This window comes from Gallus gallus, chromosome 8 (genome assembly GCF_016699485.2).
Source record: "Gallus gallus isolate bGalGal1 chromosome 8, bGalGal1.mat.broiler.GRCg7b, whole genome shotgun sequence".
Classification (NCBI taxonomy): domain Eukaryota; kingdom Metazoa; phylum Chordata; class Aves; order Galliformes; family Phasianidae; genus Gallus; species Gallus gallus.
This window is the reverse complement of record NC_052539.1, coordinates 4915305-4940121: the sequence shown is the minus strand read 5'-3', so window position 1 is coordinate 4940121 and position 24817 is coordinate 4915305. Positions and strand designations below refer to the sequence as shown.

The 24817-nt window shown below is 48.4% G+C and overlaps 1 protein-coding gene across 2 annotated transcripts in view; it reads left to right on the top strand.

Moving 5' to 3' along the window:
- The window catches only part of METTL11B (methyltransferase like 11B), a 97922-nt gene that overhangs the window by 54818 nt on the left and 18287 nt on the right, over positions 1-24817 (top strand). The gene's annotated exons all lie outside the window — the stretch shown is intronic.

Sequence of the window (24817 nt, the reverse complement as noted above, 5' to 3'; positions counted from 1 at the left end):
AAACACCAAGGAAGGGGCCCTGACAAATCCAGCCCCTTGTTTTATCTTGGCTGTCATTATCTCTTCGAACTCTCCTGAAGATTTTTGGAGAAGAGTTTTCCATGAACTGTAGAATATCTTGAATACTAGGAGGTCAGTGTGCATTTGTGCTTCCCTCTGGGACCTGAAAACACATCCCTGGTTATGTAGTTAAAATGAGGAGTTATAACTATTGTCCTGGGTGACTGGGAAAGAGGAAAGGGGAATGTGGGCTGACAACATGGAGTGGTGAGCTCAGGGGAATTTTCTTTTCAGAAATATTTTTATTTGTCAGGGGGCCTTGACAGGACAAGAACTTAACATTTCTAGACAGGAATGTATCTGAGTCAGTTGAGTTTTGTTAGGGTGCACAGTAGCTTCTAGATACTGATGTGTGCATGAGAAGCTACTGGCTGGTCCATAGGGAACTTGGACCTTCCCAGCACTAGAGTTGTGGTGACTCCTGAATGTCAGAGGCTCAAAATCTGGAGTGAATTGACCAAGGTCTGTATTTAAGGTGGAGAAAAAAGATTCCCTTTCTTGAGCAGGCATACAGGTAAGGCAAAAAGCACATCAAGTATCAGCTGGGTATTTTGTTTGTGGAGAACCGAAGATGAGCTGGAACAGATGTGAGAGCCTGTGAGTACCACTTTTGTGTCCTACACTGATCCACATGACCTAAATATTAAAGTGTAAAGAGGCAATGATTGTAAGGAACTTATAGTGTAATTGGTGCTTTGTGATGATATTTAGCAGTTCACACAGGCCAAAGCACCAATTTTGGTCTGGATTATTTCTTAAAGAGCAGTGTCTGGGACATCTGCGGCAGGGGCTCTTGTTATACTGAGTAGTCTTGAGAACAAAACCAAGAAAAGTTGGGTCTGCAAAAAACTGAGGCATTTAACAGTAAATATTCCCTAAACCAGTGACCACATGTCTGAGAAGGGAGATTTATGTGAAATGGGAAGTTTCATAACAGCACTCTTTCATAAAATAACAGCAGTGACGTATGCACACATGTACACACACACTCGTTCCAGATAAGATCAAATATCTAACACTCCAGAGATGAAACAATTCTGTACTTATTTTTCTCCTCCTGATTTTGAAATATAATTTCTCTGGGACTGACAGTTACAGGTGGAAATGCTGCAGAGAAGTCTTTCAGCCGCTGCTGAAAGTGATCTCTCTCCCCTGCATGTAACGGAGCTTGTACACCTGACCAATGCTGCCCATAACATTGCTTACGTGTTCCAGTACTCCAGCCCCTGCAGTCCTACTCTCTTTACTCCACACATCCCTTTTCACAGCTCTGGAATGCATCTCTGCTAGATGTTCCTTTGTTGGTGATTTTAGCAGATATGGTAGCAGTAGGGGTAGGAGTGTAACCATCAGAAAAATAGTTGGATCTGTTAGAGGGGATGAGATGCAGAAAGGAGAGTGAAGATGAGGTAAAAACATAGAAAGATGGAAGATGGAAGATGTGGGAATGAAAAGGTGGAGATGGAAAAGAAAGAAATGATAGAAAAGGCAAGGATCCCAGAGGACAGATTCTTCTTCTGAAGAACATTAAATACTGCATAAATTACAGTAAATTGAAATATTGTTAATCTATAAAGGCTGTATTGTTCTCTTTTTCTCTTGGCCAACTACTGCTGACGTAAGCAGGAACTCTTCTCTAGGCTGAAGAAGCCTAAGGCCTAGCAAGCAAGCCTGGCGCCTAGACTGGGGCTGGAAGTGGGATTTGGCCTCTGCTATACAGAAAGGCTTTGAGGATTCAGACTTAGAGGAACCCAGGGAATGTGAGGCTGCTGGGCAAGCTTCAGATAGGAGCATTTAGTCAGCGTTTTTTCTACAAAAACTAATAAAAATACATCTTTCAGTCTTTTCCAGGAAGATGTCAGAGCTCTTCTGTGGAGTTAGCATGCTTGACATGGACACCAGCTTAGTCATTAGAGAATAAGACAAAGGGGTTTAAGTCCTGCTAGAAATTCATATGTCCTGCGAGGCTACTGGGGAGACACCACCGACTCCATGATGTGTATAAATGTATGTGTGTATATGTGTATATGTATGTGTATCACCGGGTATAAGCAGATGCAGCTATCTGTTTTCTCCTAATAATTCCGTAGTTCTGCCTTCGGCTTTGCAGACTCCAGGATCTTGGCCAGCTGGAGCCGGAGAGGCTGCCAAGTCCGTCAGGTTGATGGAGCCAGCAGGCTGTTCCACCTGACTGTCTGGAAGCATTCTTTTGCTCTCTTGAGAGTTTCCCAGCGCGTCTCCATTTCCTTTGAAAGAAGGTTCACCCATGATTGCCAACGTCTATGTCAGGTCTTCTTTGCATGGGTGCTGAGACTGCAAAACCCAGAGACCCATGGCCCCTCTCAGCACTGTTTTAGCTATCTTCCAGCTGCACAAGCATTGAAAAGCTCCAAAAAATATCTAATGAGGCAGATGAAAAGACACAGGCTCGGGCTCTTGGCTAGCACTATAGCTGCTTTGTAGGGATAGAGAGGATGATCGCAAGAATTCTTTGTATCTCACAACCTGATGAGGTCAGTAACAACCCTGATTTTTCTGCACTCCTGAAGCAGAAAAGCTTCTTTGTCGACAGCTGAGAAGACCCTGAAGAATCCAAGGTGCGTGCGGGGGTAACGAGGGGACAGCTGAAATTTATGTTTTTTAAGTTTTTATGCTTATCTCAAGAATGACATGCTGGGAAAGTAAATCCTTTGCAAACGCTCATGAATCTCTGGTATTCAGGTGCCCTGCAGGAGAGATGCAGAGACACAGAAAAGATTTTCGCCAGTTGATCTCACCATGTGGCTCTCATCTGGTGCTCTGTTCTGCCTACTTCTTACTTGGGATAGTGTTCAAAACAAATGGGGTTTTCAAAAGTGCTCCATATAGGGGAGACTAAGAAAATTCATGTTTCTCCCTTCTGCTCAGTCTGAACAGCTTTATCCAACTGCACCTTCCCCTTCCGGGTCCTCCTCCCTAGTACAGGTGATGGTTTATTCTTCACAAAACTTGGAAATAGAGGCAAGTTTGTCACGTCACCTATTCTGACAGTCTTGTTATCCATCTGTAGTCATGGTGAGCCATTGGGCTGCCTTCCTATGCTTCAGTTTGGTTTTACCCTTGTAAGTCCTATCATCTGTGTGTACGCAGCAGTGATGCGCAGCCCAAGAAGTGGAGTTAAAGGAAAGGTGGGAAAAAAGCACCAGCAGCAGGCTGGGAAGTTCAGTGAACGCTTATAGCAATACCATTAGGATTTGCTTCTGAAATGAGGTGAAATATGTAACACGTAGCAAAAAGCAGCCTTACTGGTTCTGGCTGACTTGCACAGTAGCTCTCTTTTATGTGTTTTTAACGTGCGACCTGTTCTCCCTGGTGAGGAACTGTCACTTTTTGTTCAGCTCACTGTAGCTTTTCGTGCATAGAAAAGACATGCAGCTCTATGCACTTTCTCTCTTCCTTAATGCAGAGGTTCCCAAACCATGGCAGAGATCCCTGCCAACCTTCTTTATGTCTTTTGGAGCACTTACACTTTTATTGTTCGACTTTGAATAGAGAGTCTTTGAGAAGAGTTAGTTATCCAGACCAGCTACAGACATTTCTAACCTCACCAATCATAATGTTGTCATGGGTAAGAAGTACTGTTTTGGCCAGGAAGGTGCCATTTCCAAGGATCTCGTTCTTTTCACTTTGATTTTTGAAAATCAACACGTTCTGGTGAAGAGCTCCATGTAAAATATGGAGCTGAGGATTAACAAAGAAGCAAAGAGGAGGTCTTTTTTTTTTTTTTTTTTTTTGCTTACGTGGAAAGGAAGACAAAATCTAACTGCTGCTTATGGAAACATGGAAGGTCTCCAGTATAATGAATAATAAGAATAATTTCAACTATATTTTCAGAGATTTGAACAGTATTTATATGCAAATGCTATCTCAGAATGTAGTGGAAAATATTAGTTTTCCTAACATTGGCTGGAAAACAGAATTAGCAGTTCTGGAAGACTTGAGATTTCCATAGGAACCAAATGAGATGAAGTAGAAAGACTTAACAGAGGCGATTAAAAAGCATTTTGTACTGAAAACAAACCTTATAGCTGAATGACATAAACTACATTTAAGGGAGCAAATGGCCTTTCTGGCAGGTTTAAAAAAACATGCCAGTATCTACCCCTTAGTAACTCTGTGTAAGGAGGCCTTAGAGAGCTGAGAGCTAGAACGCAGAGCACGGCCTTGGGGGAACCACAGGCACATCTTTGGGGTGGCATGCTGAGCTAGTGTAAATCAAGCTTAAGCCCCCTGAATTTTGGGATCATGCTAATGTTGGTATGCACACAAAAGATGCCTAACTTCATATATCAAGAGAGGACCTTCACTATTTTCCCTTGTTTTGAATGAAGGTTGGAGGTCAGTGGTGTGGGCAGAACACTTCATCCACACTATCTGATGTTTGGGACTTTTAACAGCAGAAAGAATTATGGATGATATCCTGCATTAAGGACTTGCCTCATTTTGTACTTTGTTTGGGTTATTTTAGCAGTAATAATTTTGTTGTTTCTGTACTCACCTTCCCAAAGAACAGAGGCATCACAAACAAGCAAACTATTTCCTCTGCAGGGCTATTTCTGTTTTCTTTTATTAGAGAGCTAAGGAAAGCTTTGATCTACACTCCAGCTTGATATCTAATGAGATATTTTCATCAAACTGCTCCTTATTGAACTCATGTTAATCTCAGCTAGATTCGTGTAGACAGATGTTCTTATGTTTGTGAGCAGTGGAATGGGATCTTGCAGTTAGATCTTGCTGGTACGAGCTCAGTGGACACCACTTTCTATAGAAAATTCATTGCAGGATGGGAGCATAGGAGCAAATGCATTTGGCCTCAAGCATGATTAATTAATGCATGGTTAAAGGTTGCTTATATGTGTTGGTCCTTCTCCCACCGAAGCTGATGGCAAAAATCCCGTGAAGTTCAGCAAAGCAGGATGGAATCTATACAGAGAGTATTTTTCCCAGAACAACTTTGCAATAACCAGTGGATTTGCAAACTCCTCACTCTGACACATTGAAACAATTTGGGACTTTCATTCCATTTTGCTTTAATTGGACTTACACTACATCTGAGTCTTCCTAAGTGGGTTGCTCTGCCGAAAATATGCGCAGGCATGTTTGCATTCTCTGAGGGAACGTGGAGGTTAAACTAGAAGGCGAGGTTATGTTAGCAAGGATATTTTCTTTTTATTCTGCTTCCAAAGGCAACCCTGTTCTGGGCTCACCACTCTGGCTTGACCGCTCTGTGCCTCTCCGTACCAAATCATGCTGGGATTTGATGATAAAGCACATCCTCTTTCCAGGAGCCAAGCCAACCCCTACATCCTAACTCACTGGTGTTCTGGTACCTTAGGCACTTTGTGGTCACGAGGCAGACTGCAAATGCGGGTATGAGCCGTGGTGATACTGGAATGTCCAAACCCTTTGTAGGAAGTTTCTTACAGAGCCGCTGTTGCCCATTTGATTGCCAGTTCCTTTGTTTTTATGTTTCTCCAATGGTGCCAGCAGAGACAGCTCTGAGCTGGATCCCAGTGCTTGCAGGGCTTGATTTGGTTCACGTCTTCCATAAAAGTTTTCCATCTCTGACCAAGGAATTTCAGATCAGGGTAAAAATGAGAGTAAATCAGAGCTGGCACCTATCCCAGACATATCAATTCCCTTAAATTCCCTTTTTCCTGTGGCTTTGGGACAATCAAAATAGGGAATGTTTCCATTGCTATACCTTTATGAAAGTACAAGATGTGAATGCTATATCCTGAGTGCATCTAGTGTGTTTCCTTACCTTGGTTGTTACCAACTGCGCAGCTTTCTCTGGCAATTATGTGGAATGGAGCACTGCAATAGAGTAAATCTTTTGGCAGGGCTTGGCTCCAGGGAAGATCAAACCCTCCAACGTGACAGTTAATGAAACAGGGAAAAAGAAGAAGAAAACTGTCAGTCCCAGCTAGCCAACACTAACAGAGTCCTAAGGCAGCTGGAGGTGCCAAGGTATCTGCTTGCAAGATTGGGAGAGAGCTGTGGGGGTCAGACGGGGGGCCGCATCGAGGCTGGTTTCCCTCTGCTTTGGGTGACCAGGGAGCAGTGGAGACAAGTCATCCGCTCCAAGACTTGTTATGACTGCTTTGTGCTAAAGGACGTTGAATGCATACTGTCTTTAGGATACAGAACAAGCTGGCATTATTCTGCATCCCTTAGGCGGTGGTACTTTGCCCTGGGACTGACCTGGGTGGAGTACCTGGGATGGATCCGGGGGTATAAACTGAATGCACAGTAATTGCAAGGACAGGACAGCGTGAAGTGAATGATGTGGAGCACCTGGTCCCCAGGAAACACAGTGTCCTTCAATGGGCATCATCAAGGAGTTAATGTGGCAGTCTGCTGCAACACGAGCCACAGAGCAGAGCAGGGAGAAGAGCCTCCAGTAAGGAGCCCATTTATCTCAAAAGCAGCATTTCCCAGAGTGTGATGCATGGCCCTTTGGTGATCTATAAAACATCCAGTGGTGGCTCATGGAACAATAGTAAACCCTCTCTCCTCCCCTCCAATGGCCACAGAAGCAAGCACACAGGTTAAATGGGAGAAAAGAAAAGCTACTATAGATTAACTTTCAAATTTTAGTCTTTTGTTTATTTGAATGAATATATGAAAAATATACAAGTTGGTCTTTGGATTTTTATTTAATTTTTTTTTCTGAAAAAGGTTAATCCTTGGACTTGAGAAGATTAAGAAACGTGGCTCTGAGGGTGCTATTTTGGAGCCAATTACAACAGCACTGAAATGTTGAAAGATTCCTTTTGTTTGTTGAAAGATTAGGCTGAAGCCCTTCAGTCTATAAAAGAATAATAAACTGTAGTGGGATAAAATACTTCATTGCAGTGAAGATACAAAAGCCACCTCCAAGTGGTATGTGGCTGGGATGGAGGCATGATACTGGCAATGAGAATTTCTGGAGTTATCTATGCCCGGAAAAGCTCTTGCTTTATTCAAGTTGTATAATGTCACTCTCCGCCTCCTGCCATGATCTAGAGCTGTGTAGGGTGTGTGAGAAGCACTGTCATCTGATTTGGCAGCACGTGCAAAACAATGTGTGTGTGCAAAGTGTCCCCAGTTCCTCCTGGTTTCCTTCGATCTCGTATAATTTACTCTGAAAGGAATCTTGTTAGAATTGAAGGATTGGCACATTCGCATCTCGTGAAATCTTGGAGTGAAAATGAGCTCTGAGTGACCTTTTCTTCTGTGCCAGTATTGTCATCTGGGATGCCTCTGTTTGGAGGACCAGGCAGCGTGCATCTTGCAACTGTGCACTGTTGGCTTTGGATCCCATTTTGCAGAGCAGAGTTTCTGGGTTACTTCTGAACTGCCCTGAGGTTTGCTATTAGTGAGGGTTACATAGCCATGTCCTGCCTCTGGTTTTGTGCTGTCTGCTGGTACAGCTTACTGGATGCATGGCTGAGCTGAGGACTTTTCTCATGGAAAGCTTTGAAGGGTTGCAGGCAGTCCAAGGCACAGAGTTTGCACAAGGTTCAGGGAAGCGCAGGGAAGCAACCAGGCACGGCTTTGTCTGGTCTGCTTGGAGCAATGGGCTTTCAGCAGTGGAAATGGTTTAAAGCACCTTGGGTGTGTGTGAGATAGAAGCAGCAGGTGCTGGTGGTGTCCTGTGGTTAGGCACTGAGTGTCCCTACAGCCACTGGTAGCAAGAACCTCACAGCTGCCAGCTGCAGTGGGTGCTGTTCTCCGGCACCAGCCAGGCAAGCGGGCAGCAATGGGCCCATGCCTCACATCCCCATCCAGCCTGCTGCTTCTGGAGGTTCTGCCCAGCTCTTCCCCCTGCACCGAGCCCTGACTGTGTCTCCCAGCCCCTTCTCATGGGGTACCTTCATATCGGGCTCTGAGCAGAGCCTGATAGAAATCACATGGCGTCTTTCCACATTGTCTTCGCCAAGTTTCAGTGTGATTAATCACGCCATTCCTGCCTAAACGCCCCCTTGTTCACCACGGTTTTAATTCCTTTCATTTCTTTCCTGACCGGTGTGTTATGTTGAGCAGCACTGTTCTCATCTGTTATAAGCTCTGTTCTACCCCAGAAAGTGCCCCCTCTCCATAGCCATTGAGGGGATTCCCCTGTGTCTCTTATTTCTTCCCAGGGCCGTGGTGAGGATTAATAAGCAAACTTCTGCAAAGCACTTTGTGATCCTCTGATTAAAGGGTTTACACAAGGGTGAAGCGTTGCCCTTAATACACCTTGTGCAGGGGGCCAGAAGGTCAGACTGCAGCTGTGAGCGCCTTTCGGGCTGCAAACAGGTACAGCATGTCACAAGCACAAAAGAGGAAGCTGTGCTCATTCCCCAGCCTGACCCATGCCCGAATTATCTCACATGTCCTTGGATGGAAAGCTGAGTGTGTGGCACATTCAGTTGTAGCAAACCTGTCTCACATGGGATGCAGGGTGGAAGGAAGTCTGCCCACCCTCAGTGCCTTGAGTTGGATAGCAGAGCGGAGCTGGGCCTCTGGAAGTGGCTGAGGAAAGAAAAGAACTCTAAAAGACTGATTTCTTCTTCACCCCGTGCATCAATTTCAGCAGAAACAAAAGAAGAGCCTCATCAGAAAGATCCCTGAAGCAGACAAACCTCATAGGTCTCATAGGCATAACACTCCAGCTCACACAATGCTGTACCTTCCATTGGATTTAGGTGAGTGTGACCCAGGCAGCTCTTGGCAGACTCTGAGTTCCATCTCGAGGAGCTTAGGACAGGAGTAAGAGTGATAGCAAGGCCTAATCCACACCTATTGAGTTGTTTTTGAAACTTGGCCTCCTCTCCACACTGAAACAGAGCTATAAAAGCAAGTGGGTCTGTGAAATCAATGAAACCAGCTTTGCTGCGTCTACCTCCTGGTGTCTAATAAAAGTGAGGTTATTTGTCTTCCCTTTGCTTGGGCCCCCAGGTTGGATCTGTCTCCCCTGCAAGGGTATTTTATTGTCATTAACTTACTGCTGCTGAGGTGCCTGCCCTTGTGACCAAATCAAAAGTGGGTAACTAGTTCAAAACCGGTAAGGGAACAGATAGTTGTTTCCTTGGGTTGTTTCCTTGACATCGTTTCCTTGGGTTGTTCCTTGGTGTTATCTCCTCAGGAAAGTGGCTTGAAAACTGCCCCATCCAGCCCTTCCCACTTTCCCTGTTTTGGCTTTGTTTCAGCTTCCTGGCACTGAAGTCCCTTCCCTACCATGCACAGCCACAGCAAGGTGGAAGGCGGGGGCTTCCAAATTAATTGCAGAAAGGCAGCTTTCATGGAAGCAGGAGAGGGCAGTCACACTCGATAATGCTTTGGCTTCAGCTTTTCTAGAAAGCTGCGGCCCGGAAGACTTCTTTTCCCTGACAAATCAGAGCCAGCACAGTGGCACCCTTCCCTCAGGCCTCTACCCTCTGCAATGCAATGATGAAGAACAACGATGATGCTGTTGTGTGCCACATGCTAAGCTGCAGCTGCTGGAGCAGCCTTCCCATGCTGAATCCCTGCCACCCCAACAGCAACGCTCCTGCAGCCACGGCTCTGCCCACCACCTCAGGGATACGGGGTCAAGTGTTGAGCTCAGATCAAGCCTTGGCTCCCAAAATCCACAGCCATACTCAGGTCAGCAGCAAAGAGTGGGATATGCATCTCCACAGTTCATGTCTGTCCTCTAAGCTCATAGCTGCTGAGCTCTGAGCTTGCACAGAAAGGCCCCTGCCTTTCCCACCGCTCTCTTTCTTCCCCCGTTGCCTGCCGCGTCCTTTTTATCACTGCAGTGGGTCTGGGCTGTGCAGATCAAACTGGGAGCTCAGAATTAAAACCACCCTGTGGAGGTTGCAGCTCAACCCCCAGCACACACGGGCTTGCGTGGCAGTGGAGGTTGAATATTTTTCATGGGGCTTCTAGAGGCACGAGCAACCAGACAGGTTTTCCTGCCAAAAGGTGGGAGATTCACCCACCAGCACTGTTGTCCTCACAGCTCCTGCCCAGGGGCTGCGAGGAGCCGGGGTTGGAGGTGCCTCTCCGGCACCAGAGAAGCATTGCTTGATGCCACATGTCTTGAATTTCCTTACTCTGCCCCCTTAGGGAGCTGAGGAGTGGCCTGGGAGCTGTTATTCTGCTTCCCCCAAAGAGCAGCTCTGCTTGCTGATCCTCCTGCTTCATTTTAAAAGAAGTCCCTCTCTGGGGCACTCTGGGTGTATGAGAATAATGTAGAGCTCACGGCGGTGGCTGAGCACTACACGACTACTGTGCGAGCCTGGCACAAACAAATCGGAGTCATTCGTGACCACTGCCCCATGGAGAGCTCCACAAAGCACCACGGAGAGCTGGCTGCTGCTGCTCACCCCGCACACTGCTTGGGAGGAGCTGGCTGACATTCATCGTGTGCCATCCATCACGCCAGAGGACAGGCAGCAGTGTCATTGTGGGCATTCCTGGCGTGTCACCGCCGCTGGGATTCATTCCGTGCGGCTTCTCGGGTATAGCTTGGAGCCCATTGCAAGGAGCGGTGAGGATGGGAGCTGGCCCCACAGTGCTTGTGACGAATCAAGTAGGACTAGATGATCTTAGCGGTCTTTCCAACCTTTATGATTCTATGAATCTAAGTGCTGCATCCAAGCAGGACCTCTGGCAGCTCTTCAGGCATGAGTGGGGATTAGCATCAGCTTAGAGCAGAAGCGTTGAGACCTCCTATCTCCATCAGACCCCCCTTGTGCCCTATGCCATGCTTGTCCAAGCTGCGTTGCTCTTCTTGCTCACCAGTGGATGCCGCCAAGAAGTGAAGCACAGGCTCCGAGCAGGAGCCTCCCGCAGCACGAAAGGGTTAAGCTGTGTTGTTCATTGTCACATGGTGCTGGGAATGCAGAGGCAGCGAGAGGCTGGGGAGCACATCTTGACTGCACATGTGGCCTCTACCACAAACACTTCAAAGTGCTTCCCTCAGACTGACGGAACAGCCTGACGCCGACTGTAAATGCCCTTGACACGCAGAGTGGAAAATATCAAACGCTTCGGCAGTCCCCCCGAAACGCAGCCTGTTTTCACTGGGGAAGGCCTTAATGAACCTGTGCGGGAGAGGAGGAGGGCCAGGCGGATGGCGGTGGGACGGGTGGTTCTCATTTAGCTCATGTACGGGTACACGCCAGCCTGGGCAACTGGACTTAATCGGAGGTGAAGCCGAGTGCTCTGGGATATTTTGAGAGGGGCCGAGACATCGACTGCAGGCGGTTCCGTGTCAGGACCCCGCCGTACTCACTCCTCCCTGCCCCGTCACCTGAGCACCACTGCACAATTAGGAACAAAGGGGCATCCAGGCTGGAGGATTTTCCCTTTTCTTCAGAAGTCTTCACCTCTTTCACCCTCAGCTGTGAAATGTCTGCTCCAGCCAGGTGCTCTGTGACACCAGCATCATGTCCAGCCCCAAAGGAAGCCGGACTGGCAAGGGACGTCCCCGCCTCTGGGAGGGAAGATCCATCCACCTTGGGCTGTGGAACGGGCAGGCCATGGTAACATTGGACAGGGAAGATTTTGACTAGATATAAGATTTTACAATAAGGATGGTGAGGCACTGGCACAGGCTGCCCAGAGAGGTGGTGGTGCCCTGTCCCTGCAGACAGCCAAGGTCAGCCTGGACAGGGCTCTGAATACCTGATGGAGCTCTAGGTGTCCTGTTCAGTAAAGGGAGGTTGGACCAGATGGCCTCTAATGTTTCCTTCCAACTCAAACAATTCTATAATTTTATGATTCCATGACTGGGAACACCCTTTGTGAAGAAGGTGTCCTCCCTTGGTGACCCAGACCATGTATCTCATGTGTCTGGCAGCTGGTTTTGAGTAGATTTTACCCTTGCTGCATGAAAACCTAAGTTATGGGCAGAAAACATGGGCCTGCGCTGGTGAAAGCGGTGTCAGACACCAACGTGTGGCTCTTGACCACCTCTTAACCGTGAGTTAACATCAAGACCACTGAAACCCTCCCCCATGACCCATGTTGAGTTGGATCCTCATGAATGGTGGCTGACAGGGCCTGGCCTGTGACAGAGGAGGGGGCAGCAAGGCAGCAGGCCTGCATGCGGTCTGCCTGGCTCTGGCACAGCTTACATCGCTGCACGGCTGAACGGCGCTTGGCTGGCTGCAGGCAGGGATCCATCACTTATGACACATTTGGCATGAGTGAAATTGCCTCATAAAATGCTTCTCAGATCAGCAGCAACTTGAGGGACCTCAGGAGGGAAGAGAAAAGGAGGAAAGTTCAGATGTTCAGCTGCAAGGTCCCATACCTCTTGGAAGCAAAAGCAGACGGGGAAGGAGACCACCAAGGGGCGAAAGGTGTAATGAAGGGGTAAAGCAAAGGTGTTGCAGCTCACAAAGCTTCATCCTTGCTTTCGGAGGGAGCATAGAAGTTGGACCACCTCCATCTCCTTGGGAGAGCAACCAGTATTCCAGATAACAACGAGGTAGAGCAGTTAAGAGGGCTTTAATGGAGCATCTTTGGGGAACAATAATAAGAGGGTAAACAGAAGACGTAGGCGCCACCATAAACTGCTGACTGCTGGCAGCGTGGATGTGAAAAAGCAAACCTGGAAGCCTGGGCAGTAAACAACAGGAGGTAAGAATAGCCACCAGTGGAGAAAAATAATAATAAAAATGAGTTGGTATTTCAGAAACTACGTGGGAAGGTTCAGCTGTGGCTGGATTTCCCAGCACCATTCTGTTCGGAGGAGATGCTGCTGCCTTCTTTAGGGTTACAGCTTCGGTGCTGGGGGCAGGGCTGGGGCGCGGGGTCCTGGCGCGCTGACGGCTGAAGATGGATGGATGGCCGAGCTGCAGATGGATGGCTGCTGTCAGCTGGTGGCCGGCCTCGCCAGCCCGGGAAGGGAAGCAGACTCCATGCCCAGTCCTTTTAAAGGCTTTTGCCTCGGGTTATGATTTATTGTTAGAAAACAAAGGATGTTTAAGAAGAAGGAAAAAAAAAAAAGGCAACACAAAATAAAACATCTCAATTGATGAAAGCTGCCTTCGGTCCCTAGTGGCTTTTCCCCCTCTTGTTGAGCCTGGGAGCCGAGGAGGGTTGCATCCCCCCACAAATCACAGCTCCTTCTGCCTTTTGGGCTTGCATCTCTCCAGCCTGGTGACGGGCAGGGACTGCGTAACCTATCCCCAGGCTGTCAGCGTGCCAGCGAGCATGACACCATGCATGAGCTCTGACCACTACTATTTATATGCAGCGAGGGACCAGATTTTTAAAAGCACAGAGGTGCCCAGCTCTAGACCCTAGCTCTGGAAAAAGAACAACTTCCCTAGGCTGGAAATAGTTAGAAGCAAAATTAGGAGTGGAAAGAATTGTTTAAGCAAACAAAAAAATGTAGAACAGCTGATAATGGGGAAGCGTTTAAGGCTGTTTTGTGAGATGCTCTCAGATAACTGCTATTCTGGGAGCCTCGGCACTGCTTTACATAAACAAGTCCCAACTAAGTGAGAAGGTGGAACAGCATTACCGTAGGTTTAATGTACATGTATGCTTAGCTAAGTACGGGCGTCAATATGTGGCACCAGTGTTAATGGTTTAATGTTAATGGTTTAATGATAATGGTTAATAAATGTGAGAAATCTGCAGTGGGCAGAAATCAATGAGTGCATGCAGACACCTGGGAAGAGAACCCAAACACAGGAGTGGAAAATCTGTTGCCGCTAGGGTTAATGATAATAAGAAATTGTACCGAGAGAAGCCAAATCCTATAATGAGATCCCAGACAAGACTAGGAAAATATTCAGCCTGCGTGTAGAGAAGTGATTTGTTCAACATTTATTTTCTCTTTGGAAAGAAGTAGGATGACACACTCGTGCTTTACGGAGATAATGAAATACTCCGTAGTCTGTTGGTGATGAAGCCATGTGTTAAACGGCAGTGATTAAAGTTAGACATTCTGCAGGATCAGATATCGCGCATCAAAGGGTAAACAAATTGGCCCGAGAGCTCTCTGAACCATTAGTGTTGATTTTTAAACAAATCTGGGAACTCTGGGGAGGTTCCAGGGAGCTGGAAAAAAAATCTAACACTGAGCTAATACAGCAGTAAACAAGGTGACCCAGGGAAACAAGCCATGTTTGGCAGGATGTGGGTCCAGAAAGAGTGACTGTAAGGAAAGCCCTTATGGAACAGTCCATATGGACTCACAGCATGGGATTCAATCAGCTGCAGTTTGCAGAAAAAGCATGTTTTCACAGTTTGTGATGGGACAACCACATTAAGTGACAAGGTGGTACAGCCCGCATAGGTTTTTGCAGTGTTTGGCTTGCATTTGCAGGGCATCTCAATTGGGGGAAAAAAAAAAAAAAAAAAGGGAAAAAAATGTCCCAGTACAAAACCAGTGCAGTTGCGGTAGGATTTACTGGGTCCATTGTAAAGTTGAAGATGTTGTGTGGTGGGGTTGTTCTTCATGGGACCTTGCAGGAGGTTATAAAATGTGAGTTGGTCATTGCTGGAAAAATGGGCAGTTGGGAGAGGAGTAAACATCTAGGTGTCCAGCTCCCTTGAGCTGTCTGCCAGACCTTGTGTTCTGGTCCTTGAGGAGCAGGGAGCCATCGCAGTGCGCCAGCACTCCCATCTGGGTTCCCTTTGTGTGCAAACTGAGACTCTGGGGTTGCTGGTACGTACCCAACACAGAGCTGGGACACAGCCAAAGCATGCCTCCAGACCTAAGATTTGGAAGATTCTGGGATAACCTCATCAACACACAGCTCGGGTCTCTTGGCCGGGATGACTCTCCTCAACAGGGCATGCTTTGACCCAGCTTGCGTGCAGAGTCTTCTACAGTTCGAAGGTTTGGTCACCATGCATTGCTGGAAGCCTCAGAGCAATGCATCTCTGTAGTTCTCCTGGGCTTGTGAGAAATGGGATTTCTCAGCCAGCAGAAAGGTACCTCTGATGTCAAGCGTTGTGCATCCTTCCCAGAGCTGCCCCACATACATATCAATTCAAATGCAGCTGTTCCCAATCATGCCCATTTATTCTTTCAAGTCGTGATAATGATCATCTCAGCTTTGGTGTGTGTGACATTCTCTCTATTCCCTCCAGCCAAGTTTCCACAACAGCGGTATTTACAATCAGATGCTTGCATGGACTGAAATGCCAGGATGAACGCTCATGGAAGCTGAGACCCCAACTATCCTATGTATGCTGTTTTCTACCTAGTATGTTCTGGAGTCCAAAATATTTTCCTTGAGAATTAGAGACCCCCCCTTTTAGAAAACCTTCATCTGTGGATAAATGCTGAGCACGTATGAACGTTCCGTCCTTATTCACGGCAGGAGTACCTTGCGGCATCTTGGCAAGCTGATGGGACACTGCCTGCAGTTCCCTGGTTTAGAAAAGAGAATTCCTGATCCTGCAGAGCGTGGAGGAGCTAAAAGAAGGCAGTAGCTCAGGTTGTGCATGATGCATCTTAGCCTGGGAGCTTTCAGATGTTTGACTTTGCAGAAGGTCTGCTCCAGGCATTGCTGGGACACATCTGCCCAAGATGAGAAACAAAGACATGTGGAAAGTTGGGTAGGCAGATCGTGACCAATGCAGCTCTGCAGCATCTCCCCAGGGGTGGCCCCTTCCCCTGAGAAGTGGTTTGACCCTCAGTGGTTTCATTAGCGAGGGCTGGTGGGATGGCCATGAACGTATGGGAGTATGGTGCATTGGTGGGGTCAGCAGGACACGGCACGAAATTCCCTTTCCCTTGCAAGCTGTGTGCTCCATCACTCAGGAATGCGAACGGCCACATGTTTGGCTGAAAAATGATCGTCTTCAGGAAGGGAACAGGTCTATCAGGCTAAAGGAAGGGAGCAACTCAAAGCAGGAATGACGTGCAGGAATGACACCTCAGGGCTTCAAATTTGTTCCCCATCAATGAGAAGGAAGAAAATTGACCTCGACGCCGTTGGGGTTGACAGATCTTAAATTTAATCTCCTCTAAAGGCAAGACATGACCCCGTTGCTGGGTGTTGTATGGCTGCAGCTGTTTTACCCATTGGCTTTTCCTACTCTCTGGCCACCTCACAACATCTCCAGCAGAGCAGAGACGTATTCCTGCCTGCATACTGGCTGTCAAACACCAACTTCAGCAGGATTTCCTGCATACAGTTGCAGCTAGGACAGTTCAGATCAACACTGGCACTGGGGAGGTGAGCTCAGCCCCCAAGCCCTCTTCCTTAAAGCAGGTATTTTTCTTCCTCTTTCAATTTTCCTGTAGTCCTAAACCAGGGTTTTTTGGGGGTTGCTTTCTCTGCCATTGCTGTTTTTGCCTGTTTCTTCCTCTTCGTTTTGCATCATCAGGCAATTCCAATTTGGGGCCCTGGCAAGACTGGCAACCCAAACTGGTTGGAGCCTGGGCGGTCTGTAGGACACAGGGCCTGGCTGGGGTTCCCACCCCAGTTATGTCAGGAGCTGAGGCTACCTGGATCGCATATCTGAATAACTGCGGGGTTTTTTGTTCTACCTGTGGAGCCAAAGCACTGAAAGAAGAAAAGGTTCTGCCAAGTCAGCAGAACCCATCCATCTTCCCAGTGAAAGAAACAAAAAAGGATTTCAGGTTAATCCATCTACCCCAAACAAAGTGTTTTGGTTTGGCCTCCCTCACTTCCCCGTCTCCTCCTTCATTCTCCTGTTGCGACTGTTTGGATTTAGGATCTGCTGAATTCAACCCAAAGCCACAGATGGGTCCAGTCCACTTGGATTAGTACTTCCCAGCAGACAAAATCCATATCTGAGAACTTATGTGCAGTTTTTAGGTTCAATAATTTTCCTGATCACAAATTCCCTCTGTTGACCTTGGTCCAAATGCTCGAGCTCTGCGGGACCCTTGTTTATTTGTGTAAGATGCTCTTCTCTTTCAGCACTGGTTGTTCCTCAAGGCCAGCACTATATTTAAGCTGCACTCTGTTTACGCAGTTGACTGGTGCGGTGTTGTGAAACCATTGCCTGAAGCCTACTTGAAGATGGAGGGCACTCAGTGCAGATGGGCTTTTTGCTCCATCAATCTGCCAAACTCCAGCCGACCCCTGCTATTTCGGAGGCTCGTGATCTGACTGATTTCGGCGGCTGTCACAAGGATGGAGAAAGGCCCATCTCTTCACTCAGGGGACACGTCTTGCCAAGCCTCCAGGCAGCGCTGCTTCTCAGTAAAATGGTTGTAATAATGTTTTAACATGGGCATAAGAAAAAAAAAAAAAAAAGAAAGAAAAAAAAAAGACCTCCCTAAACCTTGTTCAAAGGGCTGGTGGAAATGGAGTCATGGAAATTTTTGACAAATACAAAACAAAACACGGCCAGAGGCAGAAACCCAGCATGGAAAATTGGAGCCCGGTTAAAGTCTGGCAAAATTGTAAGTGGAGAAACATCTAGTCTATTCTCTTCTGTTCTGATCCTAAAAAGCTGCCTGATGTTTCTTCTCCTCTGGGAGAAGAGCTCTGAGGCGGATATTCACCTCAGTGCACAACCGGGAGGTGTTTGCAATGGTTATGGGGATGGTACTGTGAGAGCCATGGAGGACAGTAGAGCATGACATAGTCACAGGGGGTCGAAGGCCTCATGGGAAAGGGAACTGAGAAGATGGTGTCCAGGCTCTGGCTCAGCCACTGATCCTATGGTAGTGAGGGAAATGTCAAAGCTGACTCCTTAGTGCTTCAGGAAGGGAGCGTGGGGACAGAGTACTGAGTAAGGGTGGTGGCAGAGGGGCAAGGCAGGGGAAAATGTGTTTGTGGGGAGATGGAGAGACCAAGACCCTTTTCCTGCCAGGATCTCCATTCCTGCACCCTGTCCGTCATCCCGGCATGGAGCCAGCGGGAAGGGACATTAGCCATAACAATGCTTGCCCAGGGCCAGCCTGGCCACATCCAGCTTTCTCCATCTGGGACATCCCCAGCTGATGACTCAGAGAGCCTGAGGAACGCGTGTCAGAGCTGCTTACCCTCGGCCATCTACAGAGCAGCCTCTCCCATGGATCGTCCTGCCGCTGCCTCCAGTGAGGCCATGCACATGGCATCTCCCTTGGTTCTGTCCTTGCACCTGGACCTGGTAGCTCCTGGGCTGCTCCTCCATTCTTCTGCAAAGAGGCTTCACTCGCTGTCCCAAAGCTGGGCACAGAGGTCAGTCACAGTGATGTGTCACTTACAGGACAAGGCCATGGCATGTCCCAGACCTCAGTTCTCAAAGATGAGAAGCACTGGGACTCCCAGAAGTGTCCATGCACCAGATTGTGCTAGGGAAGGTTGGGCAGCAGGGAGGGGGTCACTTTCTGGTGGACATTCAGATGGGTCAGCAGGACATGCTATTGCTGTAAGGGGTCAAAATGAACCCACTTGGAGTTGAGAAAAAATCTAATGGGTGCCTTTTCATGTACCACTTGTGTTCAGGTTTCATAGGATGGTTGGCTTGGAAGGGACCTCTAAGACCATCTAGTCCAAACCCCATGCCATGGGTTGGTTGCCATCCACCAGATCAGGCACCAGCTGTTCACATTCACATAACCTTGTGCTGGAGCCAGCACGTTACCAGTTGAGCTGTGGCACATGAAGGTGGAAATGAACTCCATCTCCTGATTGTTCAAGCCTTTGCCAGAACAGAAATGAAATTAGGAGCTCCTACCTGCAGCCTTGCCCTGTTTTAAGGTACCAAGGCTCAGATCCACAAAGTTATGTTGGAATCCCATCATCCATGGGAGCCTTCATAGACTCCCTTGGTCCAGGAATAAACCTCCTGCTTCTTCGTTTGCTGGTTTGAGACATTTAGTGCCGCCCCAAACTGTCAAACCGGTCTCCTTTTTGGTCCTTTCTTGACAAAAACCAGGATTTAGGCTGAGGTCCTTGATGAATGCTGCCTGCAGACATACCACAAAGTGCTGTACCTGGTCTGGGCGGAAAGGGGACAGACCGCCAACTCCAGCGCCGGGACGGCCGCGCCGCGCTGCGTGCGGTTAGAGCCGGCCCGATGCTTAGACAGCAATGGTATTGAATGTGCGTACAGCAGACAGACTGGTGCTAAAGCACTTACTGGGAACATTAATAAGCCGTGGACCACCCTTCCTCATCATGTGATGTGGTTCTGTCTATAGGCAAGATATGTAAAAACAATTTAAAATTAATTTAGCTTTTAAACCTTCTAAAAACATATTAAAAACTCAACCTTTTGATATAGGATTGGGCTGTTTTTCCAAGTGGGAAAATGTTCACATCAGGATTGATTTAATTTTTTTTCCCCCTTTTAAATCATAAACAGTCCCGGTACAAGAAACAGTAGCTGTTATTGATTAAAAGTTCATTTGCCTTGTCTTTGCCGATGATTGATATTTGGGAAGGAGGGATAGAAGAAGGGAAGGGTGTTGTACTTTGGAGAGAAAAAGAAAACGTGTCACATGTTACCTGCATCTTAGAATAATGTTAGTTTTGGAAGGAGCGTGGCTTGCGAAAAATAATAATTGTTTTAAGGTTCAGCAGATCCCAGTGCTTTCCGCGTGTGCTTTAATGCGCTAGATGGGCCCCCTTGAAATAGCAGCGTGGTGCAGGAGGGGAGCAAGGCAATTGCATTTCCAAATGGGATTTTTATGGCCCGTTGAAGGAAAGCAGCTACCCACTGGATAGCGGCGCGCGGTTCCCAGCAGCGGTTTTTTAAATGCTTCCTTTTGCCAGCACGTGTGCCGCGCTGCCGAGCCGAAGCTGCTTGCAGGATTGTGCTACAGGCCCAAAGCCTCTGGAATTATTTGGGGTCTTCAAACCCCCGCAACAAGCTGGGGGTGCAGGAAACAGCCAGGGATGAGATGGGCAGTGGTGGTATTCTGTCTTTGGTGAGTCGTGGGCATGGGCACCCATTGCCTACTCCATCTTTACGTTGGCAGCCTTCGGGCTTTGCAAAATGTCTGAGCTCCTGGAGGGCTCTGTTTTCAGCTGATTGACATGGAAACCACACTGGCATGCTGGAAGTGGGGGTCCCATGGGCCCCACGGCGTTCAAAGGAGCCAGGCTCAATGGAGCACGAAGGGCGTTTCTCAGCCAGAACATGTTAGTGGGCATGGTGGGGATGGGTTGGTGGTTGGACTGGATGATCTTAGAGGTCTTTTCCAACCATACTGACTCTATGATTCTGTGATTTTCTGGGTGAACGGGACGGATTCAGGGAAGGTGAAATTCTGTGAGTTTTTCCCCATTCCCCAAATTGTTGAAATGGAGAACATGGTGAATAGGGAAACATTTTGCTTAGATGTTTTCAAAGTTTTTGTCTTGGCCCAGTCTTTGGCTTCGAGACCTCCTTTAGTTTCAATAAGGAATAAAAATCTTTAAGAAAAAATACTTAAAACATCTGTCAAAACAGAAACTTCTCAGTAGAACTGAAATCTGCTTTTTCCAAGCCTGCATAATTTGCTGAAAATATTTGTGGCAAAATTTCTTCCCAACTCATTCCCGGTGCAAAACTCTCCTGAAACACTGGGGAAGGAGCATGCCGGGATCTGCAGAGCCGTGGGTGCCTCATCTCAGCTCTGCTCCGGAGGTCCCTCAGCACCAAGGGAAACTGTGGCAAAAAAGAATCCAACAAATTTCCCAAGGAGAGAAGTTAGGATTGCATTGCATGCATCCTTAGACTGCTTTAATAAAAGTGCATGGTTTACATATTGGCATGGTGGAAACTGACCTTATGGTGGCCCAGAGGGAGGCACCAGGTTCCCACCTAAAAAGGCAGAGTTAAGGGTATCTCAGCCTTGGGCTGGTAACCTTGACTTCAGCTGATTCATTACACGTTATCCAAAAATGATTATGCCCATAAGGCAGAGGCATCTGGCATTTTATTGCATTTTCCGATGTTTCAAATTGATCTGAAAGGAGGAGAGAGGAAGGGAAAGGCACCAGTGTCTGACACGTGTGGCTGTTCTCCTGTTCTGCTACCTGTGTAAGGGCAGGTGTCTTTATATCTTCCTGACTTTATTGCTGGCTTTCCCATAAACAACACGCCCTGCCTACCATTCCCTTACATGAGGATCACATCCTTCTCTGAAGCACTTCATCCTTGGGAGAAGCAGAATCCAGAAGAGCCACAGCTCCTGAGCAGGGTCCCCCTGCCCTGCTCAAATGCTCTGAACTCACAGTGAACGGGCTCAACCCATAACCCCTCCAGCTCATTAGTGTCTGGTGTTAATTATCACTAACCCTTTGCTTGGCCTGATGTCATCCCTACTGCCTCTCACATCACAGCACCAGGGTTGCATCCACGTTGCCACACCCCACCAGTGGAACAAGGCATAGAGGTGAAATCCCAGCCAGCAGTAGGTCTGGGTCCTGTATGGGGACAGAGCACAAGTGATGCAGAAGGGCCACCTTCCTGCCAGGTGTCACCCTAGGGAGCTGGCACCAGCCCTGACCCTACCAGACTTCCCCTGCTCCAGAGGGGATGGAGTTTCAGGGCTTTGCAGCACACACACCCATGCCAAATCCCCTCTCCAATGCAGGCGTTCCTAATCATGCATAAATATGGCAGTGGATATAGCCGTCTGTGTTGCTCCAGAAAGAGCCTTTGATCCTGGATTGAGAGCTCATGTTTCAGGTGTTTGGGCAAATCAAAAGTACAAAATAGAAACTCCAAATTGCCTTGTAATTTTTAAGAGGCAGATCAGGAAGACACTGCTGGCTGGATGGGGAACAGATGTCTCCCCATCGGCTGCACTGCTGTCCAGAGCTGAGAGGCAATGTGGATGCTGATGGTTCGAAGAACATGTCTCAGACCTTACGGATCCTATATGGGGAGGACAGCAACCCCTGTTCTCTGTCTATTCAGACACCGGCTCAGAGCTAGCCCTGTCCTTGCTGCTCCTTGTCACCTGTGGAGAACCACCTCCACGTGGGGAATGAAGGAAGCCCTGGCCACAGGTGTGCCAGCAGCAGAAAAGCTCCCTGAGCTGATGGAGCCACCTGGGGAACACTGGGCCCTATAAAAGGGGAGGCAGTAGGGTTTGCTCTCCTCTCAGTACTGCCAGCAGCAGGATATGGAGGAGGATGAGGAGAGGAGGAAGTGGAGCTCCCAGCTTAAGGAGCGTGAAGGTTATTCCATGTTGCCTTGTTTGGAGAAGTTTTGGGGCACCATTGCTGGGAAGGAGGTATGTAAAGGGGTATGGCACTTAGGGCCTCCATGAGGGGAGCCCCAAGGAGGACAGTTTGTACTGGCTGGGTGCTTGGTGCATGTGATGCCCAGCTCCCCTTGGGTGGATGCTTTGGCTGAAGCTCCAAACCACTTGAAAGGGGCTGGGGCTTGTTCCTGCCTCTGAGTCAGCGGAGCCTTGAGGTTAGGGCAGGGCTCTGAGTCATGGATGCTGGAGCTGCTGGGTGCCAAAATGTTTTCTGATGGAACAGACTAAAAGCTGCCCTTGGCATTGAGAGAGAACCTGAGCAGGGACAGGCCAAGCGTCTGATTCAGGGATGGAGGGGGCAGCATGTTCTCAGTACTAAAGCTGGTGGCTCAGGGAGGTCTTGGTGCCTGACTGGTCCTCAGTGTCCTGATGCTGGCATAAGGAAGGGCTGTATCTTCTTCCCCACTGAGCTGCTGCCTTGGGCAGGTGGGTGAATGGGGGTGTGATATGTCAGTCCCATGCACATGCATGTCTCCTCTGGGCAGAGAGGAGTTCTCAGGCTTGACCTGCCCAGGGAGGAGCTGCCAGGCATGGGGTGCTTCTGCCTGAGAGCCAAGACCAGCTGCTATGGAGCAATGTGGAGAGAATAGCTTCAGGACAGCTGTTGCTCCTCAGTTGGATACCCTGGATGGGCCATAAGGTGGTACTTGGAAGTCTGTTGTGAAGGCTTGACTCCAAAATATCCCTAATTAGAGGATTCCAGATAGAGGAGGCTCCTGGGCTGGGTTAGAGGAGCTCCCTGTCCCCAGCATGGTGTTCTCTGCTAGACATGTTGGGCCCATCTTACTGGTCCACATCACAGCTCCTCATCACCCTGTGCCTACCCACAGCCCCTGACCTGAGCAGTGTGTCATCTCTATATGGTCTCTTGGCAGGGGATGGAGTTGCTCATGCCTTGGCCTGTACTACCAATGATTGGTGCTGCTGCAGGAGGCTGTCACTGAGCATGGCTTGGCCACCAGCCCTGGGCTGGGAGCAGAGCCTCAGTGTGAGGATGCAGGGTGCCAGCTCTAGCGCCTCTGGTCTTCAGTGCTGTGTTCCCTAAATCTCCCTGAGCCCAGAGAGGGGTGTGGGGTGTGGTGGGACAGCTGCTGCAAATTAGTCCTCACTGCTAAATTGCCTCTGTGCCCTCCCCCCCCCCTTCCCTGAAAAGCAAGCTGCAAACCCCTCTGAGTTTATGATCTGCGAGTTCATGCAGCCTCCATTAATTTTATGAGTAGATTTTCCTATATCTGATCTCATATATCAGCTGTGGAAGCAGGAGGTGGGGAGGGGAGGGAGATTTGATGTAAGCCTGGGCTAACATGCAGTGCTGCTGGCAGGGCAGGCATGTGAGTGGTTGGCCTTGGGGCCATTGCTTCTTCTGCTTATGGGGCTGCTTTGGGTCTCCTCAGGCAGCAGGGACTTCTGAAGCCCCCCAGGTTTGGTGCTCTGTGATGTGGGATTATAATTGGAGAATCACAGTGGTTCAGGTTGGAGAAGGCCTTAAGATCATTGGGTGAACCATGAGCTTAACACTGCAAGTCTGCCACTGAGCAGTGTCTGTCAGTGCCACATCCACATCTCTCTAAATACCTCCAGGGATGGGGACTCCATTGCTTCCCTGGGCAGCCCATTCCAATGCCTAGCCTCTCTTTGCATGGAATTCTTCCAGACATCTGACTGAAATAGAATCATTTAGGTTGGAAAAGACTCTTAAGATCATCAGGTAATTCTCCCATACTGTCCCACCAAGAATCGTCCCATTCTGCAGGATGGAGGACCAGGGAAATGTGGTCAAATGGGGGTGAGAACTGAGGAGGCGGCCAAATGCACCCCAAAAGCAAAAGAGGTGGGAACCTGACAAGGCTATGAGTCCTTGGATGTGTGCATGGAGTTGAGGGGGAGCTGGGGACCCTTTCTCCAAGGAGGAAAGGATCCTGGAGCTGGGGAGAGCTTTGTTGGCAGGGTGCAGGGCACCAGGCTGGAAATGCTGACGCTATCTCATGCTCATTTAATGAATGATGGCCTCAAGTTGGGCCAGGGAATGTTCAGGTTGAGTATTAGGAGCATTTTCTTCTCAGAAAGAGTGGTTGGGCACTGGCAGAGGATGCCCAGGGAGGTGCTGAGGTCACTGTTCCCAGAGGTGTTCAAGAACCATGGAGATGTGGCACTGAGGGATATGGGCACGGCGGGGTAGGCTGGGGTTGGACCTGAAGTTCTTAGAGGTCTTTCCAACCTCTATGATTCTGCTCCATTTCTCCTTTCCACCTTGTGGGCTCCAGCCCAGGTGTGACTTGTCCTCAAGGGATGTGGGCAGTGTTGCAGAGATCCTGCCTGGAGCGGGCCCTGCTCCCTGCCCTACAATTTGTCTGAAGCTCTCTCCTAGGCTTTATTTATTTTTCCAGCAGTGCTTTGTTTCCACTGATTACCAGGGTCGTTTTTTGATGATCTGGTCATTCCTTTTGAATTAAACCTGATGATTTTTATTCGCCTTGCCAGCGCTTTGTATTTGTTTCCCAACTGGCAGCACTTAGGAATTTCTTAGCAGCTTTATGTTGAAATACTTTGGGGATTTTTTTTTTCCCAGGA